Source organism: Cupressus sempervirens, chromosome 8 (genome assembly GCF_028749045.1).
Source record: "Cupressus sempervirens isolate cs-2001-9-10 chromosome 8, ASM2874904v1, whole genome shotgun sequence".
Taxonomy (NCBI): Eukaryota; Viridiplantae; Streptophyta; class Pinopsida; order Cupressales; family Cupressaceae; genus Cupressus; species Cupressus sempervirens.
Window position 1 is genome coordinate 227,356,940 of NC_143125.1, and position 14,740 is coordinate 227,371,679.

The 14,740-nt window shown below is 34.6% G+C and overlaps 1 pseudogene; it reads right to left on the reverse strand.

Moving 5' to 3' along the window:
- Positions 1-968: 968 nt before the first annotated feature.
- LOC149542328 (uncharacterized) lies at positions 969-2,451 on the reverse strand (annotated as a pseudogene).
- Positions 2,452-14,740: the final 12,289 nt, after the last annotated feature.

Below are 14,740 nucleotides of genomic sequence, written 5' to 3' on the forward strand. Positions count from 1 at the left end.
TAGCATTTGGAAGTCTTCATTATACTAGAAGGTAATCATGCTATTTGTTCCACACAATACATTTAGACACCAAGGATCAGTTGGCTTTTAGTTTGAATCCACTAAGACATAAAGGGAGACCATAATCATTGTTGTATCAGTACAAAATTGATAGCAAAAATTTGAAGATTGGTGTTAGGATTGGAAAGGCAATGGTTTTGATAGTATTTTAACGAGTTGACCAATTTTTTGAAGTGTATGCCTGCATATTAGTTGTATTACATGATACTATGAATGTCGTACAAGCTGGAGTTGTCACCTAGATGCTGTACAGGTTTCAGAAGTGTTACAACAGTACCATTCTAGCCATAAATCGGACATAAGGAAGTTATTGTAGGGCAACCATCAACAACAATGACAATGTTGGACCTGCAGTCTATTTGAGAGTCATTTACGACCATCGTATTGTTTCCATTACGCTATACTAGGGCCATGATGTGTAGTGCAAGTTCCAATTAGTCCTTGGAGTAGCTAAATCAAGGTTCAGAGGCTCCACACATGTTAAAGAAGTTTTGAAGTTGTTCTAGTGTTGCAACAGTTCATGACTTCTCACTGTGGTCGATTGACGTGAGCATCAAACCCCATGGTCTTGGTTTGCAAGTCACTTTATTACAGTGGTGGTTAGTAACAGCTGCAAGTGCATTGTGCAAGGTTCACGTCCAAGTATCTTGAACTTGTGTTAATCTAACAGGGCTTGTAGTTACTAGCACTAAGACCAATTCAATAACAAGGATTGGAAGGGTTGACGTGAGCATCAAACCTCATGGTCTTGGTTCGCAAGTCACTTCATTAAAGTGGTGGTTAGTAACAGCCGCAAGTGCATTGTGCAAGGTTCACGTCCAAGTATCTTGAACCTACGTTAATTTAACAGGGCCTGCAGTTACCAGCATTAAGTCCAATTCGATAGCAAGGATTGGAAGGGTTAGCAGTCAAGGGTGGGCAGTCAAGGAAATCTGCAAACAGATAGCAGATGTCGGATGGTGTAGAGAGAATGTATGACGGAAAGTGGGGATGTAAAGACCAAACAGCTCAACTGCAAACGTGTTCTCAGCATTAACAAACAGATTGCTAGAAATACCCGAGGATAGCAGCTATCATAAAGAACTTCACGGGATGTGGAGTTCACCAGACCTAGTCATGCGAGCTGCTCATTCCACGCATCGTGAAAATTGCCAGGTTCTTCCCATTTGTTGTATGTTGGTATCATGTGAACATGTGTGTTTCAGTCATGCATTTGATTCAATTTTGGTATTGAAATGAAATCTATTGCGCTTGTTCTTAAGTGATAATAGTGGTATATATAGTCTGCCATAACATGAGACTGAACTTATTGTCATTTCTATTTACAAGTTAGTTCTAGATTATGCATTACTTTTGGTAATATCCAATGAGACAATAGTACAGTAGCATCAGTATTTTTATGAGGGTTACACACCAACTGTTTGTAGTAATTCCACTAGTCAGAACTTAATTACTTTGCCAACCCAAGTGTGGATTCTTACAAAGTATGTGGGAAGTTCATTGATCAATGCTTTGGGTCCACCCTGCGATGCATCATCATCGTCATAATAATAATATGAATGAATTTTAATTAGTAAACCTATGTATCTTCTTCCTTGACATCCTTGATGAACTTGGATGTGGGATACTACAACATAATGACAGGATCCAACAAAAAAGAGTAAATATTTAACTAAAGAAAGTGCAAATTGCAGACGACGTGATCAAGTAGCTATATGTGGAAGAATGAAAGCAAAAAAGGCAAACATTAATTTTAAAACCCCCATGATTTTTAACCATAATAACAATGTTCTCCCACTCCCTCGAGATCAGATCTTGCATGACCTAAAATTCAAGCTAAGAAATGTTAAAAAATGTATGACATGTCATAGAAAGAGACGAAAACTTACATTGAAACTCAAGGAAATAACTGAAGCTTACTCGTTACCAGCCGATTTGCATAACTTCATAAAACCCTGCTCAATATACTCAACTTCCACAAGCTGTTCAGTAAAAGTCCACCACCACTAGAGAGTTTGTTTCTCAAGAATTTCATTCAATTCTATACAGTTCTTAGATTCTTTAACAAATCTACAGGGCATAGATCAGTATCATCCTCACTATCAACTAGCATCCCTTGACTTTCACGCTTCATCCTCCTGTAATCTGCTGCATTGAGGGCTGTACATATTTTATTTTCTTCTAACTGCTGACATGATTCTCAATGCATGCAAGTCTGAGACCTTAAAACACATGAAAGGATCCAAACTGACAATATTTCCATTTGACTATTGTAGCATTTAAAGGCATCCCATTAAGCAAGGGATATTGACTTCGCATGCCAAATAGAAGCATAGGTCTCTAGAAAACCCCAGGGCCATTGACATTAAGAATAGAGAAACATATGTTCATGTTTCTTATACACAGCTGATCCAACAAAGAATGTAGATCAAATGTTTCTTAGGTTTCAACTATTAAAGGAGGCATATACTGGTTTTCGATTACCCTGTACATATTTTAAAAACAGAGAGCAGACTTAAACCATTATAATTAACTACCGTTGTAACAATTTGCCTTGCTCTGTTATTTTTAATGTTTATTTCTTCCTGTAATTTTGTCAAACAATTGTCTTGCAACCAAATTTCTTGTAGTTTTCAGCTTGATGTTGATCAATGGTTTCTCAAGATTGTTTGTGTTTCATATGAGATGCAAATAGGAGGCAAAACAAAACCATATGCAACTAATAACAATGACTATTCATTTATTTCTTGTTTCAAATTATCAGGAAATTACAACTACCATAACAATAATATCTTCTCATTAAACTCAACGCATTACATCAACTATAAAGTTCAATGATGGTCCATACCCATTGCGGTTACAGCAGTGTTAATAGTTCTGAAATTGCTACAGTAACTTGCAACTACAGCGATCCGAATTGCGACAATAACTTGCTGCTACAGTAACTCGCTGCTACAGTACTGCGCTACAATGATTTGGGCTGCTACAGTGATTCGGGCTGCTACAGTGATTCTGACTGCTACAATGATTCACTGCTACAGCACCGCGCGACAGGAACTTGTTGTTACCATGTTGAATCTCAAGACCATATCTTTCAATGGCGTCAAGATTTCCAGCTTGAAGGGATTTCGTCCTTCAAACTATTGAGATATAATCTCCAGAATATTACCCAATTTCTTTTTGATATTTTCAAGTCTACTAAAAAGAAGCTCTTCCATTTCTTTTATAGTGTTCTCACAAGAGCTCAATCCTTCGTTTTCTCAATGTGGGATAAAACATAACTCCCTTTATGTAACTTATGACTCCAATGTGTTATAAAATAAAGGGGACTTTTAATTTAAATATTTCCCACAAACTATAGTCTATGCATTCATAAAGTTAAATATTTAAATTTAACTTTATAAAATAGCTTTATCAATGCATAACAAATCTTATCAATGATAAACAAGTCTTCTTGTCGATTTTAAACAATTACCATCGACATACCATTGCCATTGGATGTCCAACCATATCCAAGATGACTTACTATAAATAGTAAGTATGCCCAAAGTTGCCTCAAAACCCCTCAAAAAGACCTACAACTGAAACTATCTAGGCCAAATGGCCTCTAAGTCCCTTTAATGTCCTGGTTAGCCTACGGGACCGTGGGGAAATAGGCTAATGACAACATCATGCTATGAATGCTAAAAAGGGGACATTACAACTGTACCAAGCAGTGTGAAACTAGCAATATATATTGTTTAAAGTAGGTAACAGTATTAAGTAGTTAGTGATTTACATTCATTTCCCATCACCAAAACGACACAAATATATAAGCAACTTGTTTTTGTAAGTTGTAGTGACATAGCCAAGACCTGACATACCCCGTACAAAAATCATCAACATATGATTAGAATCAAATTGCTGAGAAAGAGGAAACTCAGCTAGTAAAGTGATAAAAATGAAAATGATATCTGATCGGCAAAGTAAACTATAGCTAGCATCTTGAACATCACTTATAACTTCAAAAATCAACAAAAGAACACTATTGAAAGCATCAAGGTTATACAATTAGGAGTTGACAAATCAAGAAATGATGAAAAAATTATGGAATTACAAGTCAACCTAATATGAATTGAAAACAATTCAGGAATAAATAGATGAAGATTCTAGAACAAACACTAGATCTTTTGAAAAGATGCATCTGCTTTAGAATACAAAATGAAAATAAGTCATTCATACAAGCAAATTTGATGATCAAGAGTTAGTGTCAGATGGTGCATAACTCAATCTTCAAACAATCATGCCTTTTTGACATGAACTCATAAGAATCTGTATTTAATAGTTACGAAGCGTAAATACACACAAAAATGAAGAAATGACAAAGAGCTCAAATCCAAAAATCATGAAGGATATCCAAAATTTTGACTAAAGGAAGACAACTTGGAGAGGATCTAATCCCCATCTCCAATACTAAAAATGATGATAAATAGGATCTACTGCAATAACCTGTCCAACAGTGATATATCTTCATTTGTATCTAAGTGTTTGGATGTAAACTGTGTCAGCAATATTTTCCATAATCCGACATCAAATGTAGACAGCAAGAGGAGGGAATAAAGAAATAGTAAATTGTGAAACATAATTGACTTAATGGAGGAGAGGAGCAAGATGACACAGAAATTGATTTAGTCAATTATAGTCTGCAATTTACAATTTTTATGTTCTCTCCTCTTGCTCTCCACATTCTGATGTTGGAATACAAAGTGTGACCCAAAAGATTGATGATGTGGAATTCTTACACTGTTAAATCCTGGAACACTTAGATATATTATAGACTAAAAATCTGATGTCTTTAATCCCTTCATTTGTTTAATTCAAATAATTATGGATCAGACAAGACTCAGATATATTATGGACTGTGAAAATCTGATGTCTTTAATCCCTGGGATACTCAAATCCAAATAATAATGGATTAAAGGAGGAGCATCCTAATAACTTGTGTAATATCAATGCATTGCTAAGGAACCTTTTAAACTCCCTCCAACAAACGCTCTCTACTTTCTTCACAACTGGCACTCATGCTATAGAGAGTATCATCTCAATTAATTGGATTCTAATTCAAAGTGTAAGATTCGAAAACACAGATGACAAATACAAATAAACCTAAGTCTAAAAAGCAACCCCATTGAATAAAAAGTCAATATTCAGAGCTGTGAGTAGGGCATAAATGTAATGGACACCCAAGAATGACCAAAAGCTGAACCAAGGCTGAAATTATATTAATTCTAAAAATGCTACAATCAAGTACAAAGAGATGTATTCCAAAGGCCAAACCCTAAGGGAATGACGTCTAGAATGTTACAAGAGAGGATGAACGTCCTCTAATGCCAAGAAAGATATGTGATTCACACATCCAAATTCTTATCAAATGCAATTCACAATCATCCGATACAATAATCTCATCCTCAACAATGAGACTTTCAGCCCTATTTATCCTTTTCTTCATCCTTCTAGAAGGAACTAAAACATTAATTAATTGCAAGAGCTAGAAGCTTCCTCCTTCCAATAATTAATGCATACCCTAGAAATTCCTCCCTGGCAATAATTAATTAAATCACGAGAGGCTTCCATCCTTCCAATAATTAATACATACCCTAGAAACTATTAATACAAAGTCACCTTTTAATTTTAATTAAACTTTAATTTTCTTATCCTCCACTTAGACTTTGGAGAATGTGACAGCTAAAAGATGGGATCATTACAAATCTGCCCTCCTTGAAATTGCTTGTCCTCAAGCAATTAAGTAACATAACGAACTCCAACCTCCACCTGGATCCCAATTGAAGTAATGCGTGCTATCCATATGGAAGTTAAACCAACTGCAAACCCGCATCATCAGGACCAACCCTTGTAGCCTAGCATTCAAAACTTGTGCTGATGAAGTCAGAATGTCACCATAGAAGATCTATGAAACGTTTTCTTCCCTGTATCCATCCACATAATATATATTGGACTGGAATGCATATTATCACCATCATGCATTGAAAAAGATATAGCTACAGGTGAACCATATGTACTCATGCTAATTGTATCAACAATAGGTGTTGTCGCATCAAAATATATGGATATAGGAACAACATTAACTGCTGCAACAGAAAATTGAACCGAATTTGTAGTTGATGAAAACTCATAATCATCAACATGTGTGGCTTCATTAGAAAATACATCAACCACTGCATTTATACCATTAAACTCCTCATTGGATGGTTCAACCGACACAGAAGTGGTTGTTGATATGATAGTATCCTTGCATTCTTCTAATCCCACATTGATGGACTCCATATCACTAGCATCATAGCTAGGTGGCTCTATATGTGTCTCGATCCCACCTGAGGAAACAACTTCTTTCTGCACTGGAGCAACATACAGATTGTCAATATTGTTGCCCATCTGTCTAGTCATAAGCTGCAACATCATATCCATTCACCTGTTATGCTCCTGTTGCATCTGCTGCCCCTCTTGTAATGTATTTAGTATCCTAAGCATTGCATTTTCTTGATCTGGACTGGTATACATTTTGTCAAACTCTTTTCCCTTTATCTCGTTGTTCCAAATTTCCTATAAGAACTTCACAGGACTAATAGCTCCGATACCACTGTAATGGAAAACCAAGAAACAGCTCTGATACCATTGTAATGGACACCCAGGAATGCCCAAAAGCTGAACCAAGGCTGAAATTATATTAATTCTAAAAATGCTACAATCAAGTACAAAAAGATGTATTCCAAAGGCCAAACCCTAAGTGAATGACGTCTAGAATGTTACAAGAGAGGATGAACGTCCTCTAATGCCAAGAAAGATATGTGATTCACACATCCAAATTCTTATCAAATGCAATTAACAATCATCCGATATAATAATCTCATCCTCAACAATGAGACTTTTAGCCCTATTTATCATTTTCTTCATCCTTCTAGAAGGAACTAAAACATTAATTAATTGCAAGAGCTAGAAGCTTCCTCCTTCCAATAATTAATGCATACCCTAGAAATTCCTCCCTGGCAATAATTAATTAAATCACGAGAGGCTTCCGTCCTTCCCTTCCAATAATTAATACATACCCTAGAAACTATTAATACAAAGTCACCTTTTAATTTTAATTAAACTTTAATTTTCTTATCCTCCACTTAGACTTTGGAGAACGTGACAGCTAAAAGATGGGATCATTACAATAAAAGGCATATATGTCCTCAACTGAAAAATCCATCATCCATTTTGACCCAACCCACATTGAAACAAATGCTAAGCATTCAAAATATGAATATATCTTGATTTAATTGATCAGATTTGCATCAGGTATGAAAGAAGAAGTTGTTAAAACTTACAAAGAAAAAATCGACCGAAAAAACGGACGAGGTAATTGGGACATTACCAGATCACGTTATAATGCAGAAATGCTTGATACCAAATCGAGCCCAATAATACAAATATCCTATGTCTAAAAACAACATTCATACAGCCCAATTGGGTAGAAAACCAACAGCTCAAAACAAGAAAATTAGCATATTCCCAGTCAATTCATAGCTGGAAGTAGAGCGTAAGACGCATATATGTCCTCAACTGAAAAACCCATCATCCATTTCAAGCCAACTCACATTGAAACAAATGCTAAGCTTTCAAAATATAAATATAGCTCAATTGAATTCATTAGATTTCCATCAAGTGTCAAACGAAAAGCTATAGAAATTGAAAAAGAAACAATTCAGCACAAAAAACAGAGGGAATTTGCAACTTACCAAATCACATTACAATGCAGAAATGCTTGGTACAAATCGATCCACATGACAGATTTTGAAATTTGTTTCATGACGAGAAAACTGTTCATTTGATGATTGCGGCCGAGTAAATTTGATGTCCAATGCCCATTCAAACTTTCCACAGAAATTGTATTGAAATACATCAGATACGTGATCCTTCGATAACCCAATGCTCTGATGTCCAATGCCCATTCAAACTTTGAACAGAAGTTGTAAAAAACGCACGTTCATTCGCAATTGTATTGAAATAAAGCAGATGGTGTTCTCAACGGGTAAATATTGCGATGAGGGAATTCAAAAACGAAAATTGACCGTTTATGAGCGCCGCCTCAAAAACGAAAAGAATTAAAATGTGGTCTTTGGGGTGTTACCGGGAAATTAAACCAGAAGACTACGAGTTATTGGAGAGGAAAAAATTAGAAGGTTTTATGATAAATTCTAGGGAATCATTGGAAAAAAAAAATAAGATGGTGCAAGAAAAAAATTGGGACAGTTTTATACTAAATTCAAAAGATTGGAACCATTTAAAACTAATAAACTTTAAACTTGAAGGGTCATTAATATATTTCATGTAATTTGAAAGGTAAAACAAAAAAATATATAATTTTTTTAATTTGAGTAAATATATTAAAGTTGACATAAATAAATTTAAATAAGATAGAGATTATCAAATTCTTAATGTTTTTTTTTAAATTTTAAAGTGCTTGAAGGACATGAATAATTTAAAAAGATTGAAGAATGGAGGCACAAATGTTGAGAGAAAGTATGTAGCTCTTTCATTAGAAGAATTGACTATAGACAAGGATGTTGATGGTTATGTCCATCTTCCTTTGGTGTGCTTTGTTTTTTTCATTTATGGAATGTAGGAATAATATGTTTAAATTAAATAAGAAAGGTTATAAATAGGAATGGTTGAGTTCATAATATTTCAAAGTAGAAATGCAAGAGAACTAAATATCCTAAAGAACACATAAAGCATTCAATGCATTATGAAGCTACATTGACAAAGCATTGCAAACCCATGCAAAATAATATATTAGTATTTGATTACCACATTAAATAAAAGTATATTATCTAAATTACTAATTTGTCACCACAAATTAGTTTTTATGACTTTCATTAATATTTTAGGTTTTAATTCAGAGTCTTGAGATACATTAAGGTAGTCAAACATTCCTAATTAATTTGATAAAAAAATCAAATTCACCCTTAAAAGGTTAACATCATTATAGTTATGATTCATTAACCTTACCAATATATATTAACATTACACTTAACCACCTTAGAATGGGGTAGGAGATGCTTGTCAAACAAATTCATAAAGCTAGATTAAGGTTATGAGGCAAACCTTAGGAAGGGCCTACAAAAAAACTTTTAATATATTATAACTTAGAAATGTGATAATGATAAAGTTCTTAAAGATCTAAGTCATAGAGTAAAACTATAAAGAATGTTTTTAAACATTTGTCACAAATGAATCAATTGATCCACATTGAGTAGTGTGTTGTAGGTTATCAATTTTTTTAACAAGTGTTGTTATTCATATGTTTCATTTGATCACAAGTTAAGTAAAATAAAGTCGTATTTATATTTTAATAATTCTATGGTGGGTAATTGAATTATTGTGTTGGCAAATCTTGAATATTTACAAAGTTATTTATATTAACAGAAAAGTATTTATTATTCCAAGGAAGATGAGAACTAAAGCAGGTAAGCACGGTGCAGTGAGCAAGAAAGAAGGATTCAAAAATTCAAGAGGGAATGGTGCAAGCCCATCTAGTGCAGGAGGTCAAGCAGAGATGACTTTGGATTCTAAGAATGGGAAGGATCCCGATGGAGGTGGGACAATTGGGGACCCGGGAGGGGGTTCCAAGCCTACAGATATTCCATTCATAAAGTGATCCAGTTTGTTTGGTATCAAGTCGGTAGGTAATTCCTCTTTTCCTCCAGTTAAGAATATTTCTTCTTCTGAGCAAGGCATGTTTATATTAGAGATCCCAGATCAAATCATAGACAAGAATATTTCTAGGATGGATTTGACTCTTGTGGGGAGGTTTTTAGGAGCTAGGTCCAATATTGAGATTGTTTGTGCCTTTGTTAGAAGGAAATGGGCCTTGAAGGGTCAGGTGGACATTGTTGCCATGTCTAAAGGATGTTTATCATTTATTTTTTCCTATGAAGAGGATAAACAAGAGAATCTTTATAATGGACCATGGGTTGTGGGCAAACATATTTTGCTTTTGCAAAAATGGTCACCAAACATTCTCAAGATGAATCTATGATTCAAGGGCTTGTTTGGATTAGACTCCCAAGTTTTCCTCTAGAGTTTTGGGTGGAAGATGTGTTTCAAGGTATTGCTAATGCTTTAGGCAAACTTCTATCAGTGAACCTAGTTATAGTTTCTAGAAGAAGATTGACTTTTGTTAGAATCTATGTGGGGGTTTTTCAAGGAGTGTATATGCCAAAGGTTATCTCTCTTAAATCTAAACTATGAACATGGCAGCAAAAGATAGAGTATGAATCCATCCCCTTTGCATGTTGTCATTGCAAAAATTTAGGTCACTAGGTGAAAAAATGCCCCTCTTTGATCAATTCTCAAAAAAAGATTAAGAAAATTTTTGTTTGCAAAGGAACGAATAAGGAAGTTGTGCAAAGTTGTTCTATGGAAGGGAATATTCAAAAGTGTAGTGGTATTGGGAAGGGGGCCTTGGTCTCCATAGTCTTTGAGTAGGTAGTTTCAACTCAGTTGGATGCTAGTTTTGGAATGAAGAATCAAGAACAGGTACCTTTGGATCATAATCGAGAAGATGAGGATCTCACATTGGTACCAGACGAGGGTGTGGGAAGTCTCAACAATGGGGGCAAAGTAGAAGATGGTGAGATTCAAATTGAAGATGTTTTAATAGATGGTAGTTTGTCTCCTACTATTAGTAAGGAATTTGATTCTCCTGAGACACAAGATTGTATCATTGTGAGGAAGGAATCTCAAATTATGAGTAGGCCTCTTATAGATGTGACACCTATGGATGGAAACCATAAGTGGGGGGATGTTGAGGACATTTATAAAGCCTTGATGGGGGACGATGATGACTCTGGTGCATACTGGGCTACAATGGTGGCTAAAAAGATCTTAAGATTGAAAAAGGAGGAGGAGACTTCTTTTAAAAAGATCAAAGAAAATGCTATGTTAAGTAAGAAAACTAGGAGCAATAAGATAGGGGATATTCTCAGCACTCCATCTGGAAAGAGCTTTAAAAAAGGTCATCTTAAGAGTAACAAAGCTAGGGATAGTTGTTTACCTTTCACCCCAACTAGGAAAGGTATCAAATCTGGAGATGTTGGCCTAGCTCCTATTTCTGCAGGAAGACCTTCGAATGTGCAGAAAAGAATAGTGGAGACTAATAGGAGTGTAGTGGATGGTAGTTAGAGGACTATCTTAGATTCTAAATCTTTCCATAAGAAATGAAGTTTTTATCATGTAATATTAGAGGATTAAATAATCCTCACAAGCAAGAAATGGTGAAGAATATGATTAGGGATAGCAAGCTGAATATTGTTCTTTTGCAAGAAACTAAAATGTTAAAGGAAAAAGTTGAAGGTCTCTTGGTTTTTTAGAGTGGGAAAGTTCTTGGGAGTGATTCTGATGGGGCCTCAAGTGGTATGATAGTTTATAGGAATGATAAATGTATTAATGGGGAATTTATCTCTCAAAATAGAAATATGATGAACATCAGATTCTCTAATACTAAGGATGGAACTTCTTAGGTTTTAACTAATATTTATGTCTCCAATTCTGAATAAGGTAGAAAGGTGCTTTGGGATGCTCTTACTAATTAGAGAAAGAATTTTTTGGATGAGAATTGGATCATTATGGGGGACTTCAATACACCTCTAAAAGAGAATGAGAAGAAGGGAGGTAGTCAAACTAACTTGGACAGTAGATTAGAGTTGACGAAATTTGTTGACAATCATCTTTTACATGATATAGATCTGCATGGGGTTGACTATACTTGGACTAATAGAAGATCAGGGAAGGACCGTATTAAAGTGAGGTTGGATAGATCCCTTATTAGCAGTGACTCATTTTTGAAGTATAAATGCTCACTTTCTGCTCATGTTCAGGTGGGCTTGGACCACTACCCCATTTTTCTTTTGGTTGATCCCTTAACTATTAAGAAGAATTATCCCTTTAGGTTCGAGAAGATGTGGACTCTCCATCCTAGGATGGAAAACCTTATCAAAGATTGGTGGAGTATTCAAGTGGAGGAACAACTATGTTCAAAGTTGCTAATAAGTTGAGAAATGTTAAAAAGAATATCAAAGATGGAATAAGGATACCTTTGGGAACATCTTTGACAACAAGAGGAAGATTATTGAGGAACTAAAAGAGATTCAGGATAACATTTAGGTAGAGGGTTATGGGAATGTGTTAAGGAAGGAGGAAGACTTGAAATTGATTGAGATGCATGATATAATAACTAAGGAGGAGAAGTATTGGAGACAACTATCTAGAAAAAGTTTTTCTGAAAGAAGGGGATTTGAATACAAAGTATTTTCATATGACTACTTTGAAGTATAGAATGGTTAATAAGATTTCTAGGCTTAAAGTTCATGGGCTTTCTACTGATGATGATGAGGTTATTAAAAAGGAAGCCATGAACTTGTTTAGCAATCTATTGGAAGGCGATCCCAATCTAGATAAGAACAAGCAAAAGATGTTTCTTGATTGTATGCCAAAATGTATTTCAGATTATCAAAATAAATATCTTACTACTATTCCTTCTAATGATGAAATTACCAAGGTTGTCTTTTCCTTTGAGGGAGACAAGGCTCCTGGTCTCGATGGGTTCCGCTTCCTATTTTTTCATAAGTATCGGCATATCATTCAAGAGGATGTTTTTAATGGAGTTAAGGAGTTCTTTGGATCTACAAAACTTCTCAAGGAGTTGAATGGTATTTTCCTTGCTTTGATTCCCAAAAAGCCTAGTATTGATTGCATGGATCATTTTAGACCAATTAGTCTCTGTAACTCTTTTTACAAGGTTATTTCAAAAGTTCTTACTTTCAAAATCTTATCTTTCCTACCTAATTTGATTTCTAAATAACAAAATGGGTTTGTTCCTAGTAGGCATATTTTGGATTCTATCATTTTGGTGCATGAGAATATTCATTCCCTTACTATGTCCAAGTGAGAGGGGTTCCTTCTTAAGCTTGATTTATCTAAAGCTTATTATAGGGTGGATTGGATTTTTTTTAAAAGTGGGTTGGAAGCTTTTGGGTATAATAAAATATTTATGGAGTTGGTCATTATGTTGGTTTCCTCTGCCACCTTCTTTATTCTTGTCAATGGGTCTCTGACTCCTTTCTTTTGGGCTTCTCATAGATTGAGGCAAGGGGATCCACTTTCTCCTATCCTTTTCATTCTCATGGATGAATTCTTAGGTAGATATGTCGAGAAAATGTTTTCTTTGGGGGAATTTTTTGGGCGTAGACCTTCATCTAAAGATCTTATTTTCTCTCATCAACAATTTGTGGATGACTCTATTGTTATGGGAGAAGCTTCTGTTAGGAATGTAGAGAATATCAAGAAAGCTCTTGAGGAATTGGGCATGCTACTAGTCAAATAATCAATTGGAATAAAAGTGTGATTTATTTTATCAATGTCAATCAGAATAGATATAAGAAAATTAAAAGAATCATTGGCTGTGAGATTGGTACCCTTCCAGGCTCTTATCTTGGTTTATCCCTCTGTCTTAAACCACTTGAGACTTTCTAGAGCACTTTGATTGATAAAATCCACTCTATGTTAGCTAGTTGGAAAGGATCCCTCCTTAGTTAGGCCAGTAAGGTTATTGTTCTCAAATCCACTTTACAAAGTGTGCCTTTGTATTCTTTGAGTGTTTTTAAGATTCCTAGAAAGTTTTCTTTAGCCATTGAAAAAATTCAAAAACTTATGTTATGGATGGGTATGGAAAAGAAGAAAATAATGGCTTTGATTGTTTGGGATAAAGTTTTCATGCCTATCAAAAAAGGAGGTCTTGATCTCAGAAGGGTTATATCTATGAATGATTATTTACTTGCCAAGCTTATTTGGAGATGGCATAAAGAAGAGGGAGAATGGAGAGACATCTACAATGATAAATATTATAGGGAGAATCAAGATTTTAACCTCTTCCTTAGTAATGAGATTTCTCAAGGGGGTTCAATGATTTGGAAGCAAGCTCATAAAAATTGTAAGGTCCCTCCTCGTATGTACTTATTAAATATTAATTTCTTGATTTAAAATCATTATAGAAGATTGAAACAGATATGAAGTAATGTTTTATGTTGTGAATGTCCTAATGAAAATTGATAACAGTTGATACATCCATATTTTAATACTCAATGATTCAAGAACTACTACATTGTCTCAACTACTTAAAACATTAAAATTTCACTAACAATAACACAAAAGTGTTTTCACCTGATGATGAGGATGTTGATTTTGGTACCACGATAATTAGGTTATATGCAATTTAGATGGTTCAGTATGCCCTATTGGCGATGTTATGATGTTTATGTATATGCATGCCTAACGATGATTATCCTAATATTTTAATCTGAATAAATGAATAAAATTATATTATATTGATTATGTAATTATTGATGATTAAATGTGAGTAGAAATGAATTAAATAGTTAATTAATTGAAGGATTATGTTTTGAGTTATGTGTTTTCCTTGATAAGTTATATATACATATATGCATGTGATTTCTTGAGCTACTGATGGGTGCAATGAGTGTGCAGGATATTTTAGGTAGAAAATCTAATAGAGGAACATAACTAAACCCTATGTACTATTTGTGGAAACTAGGGTTAAATTTGATGAAAGATGCAAACC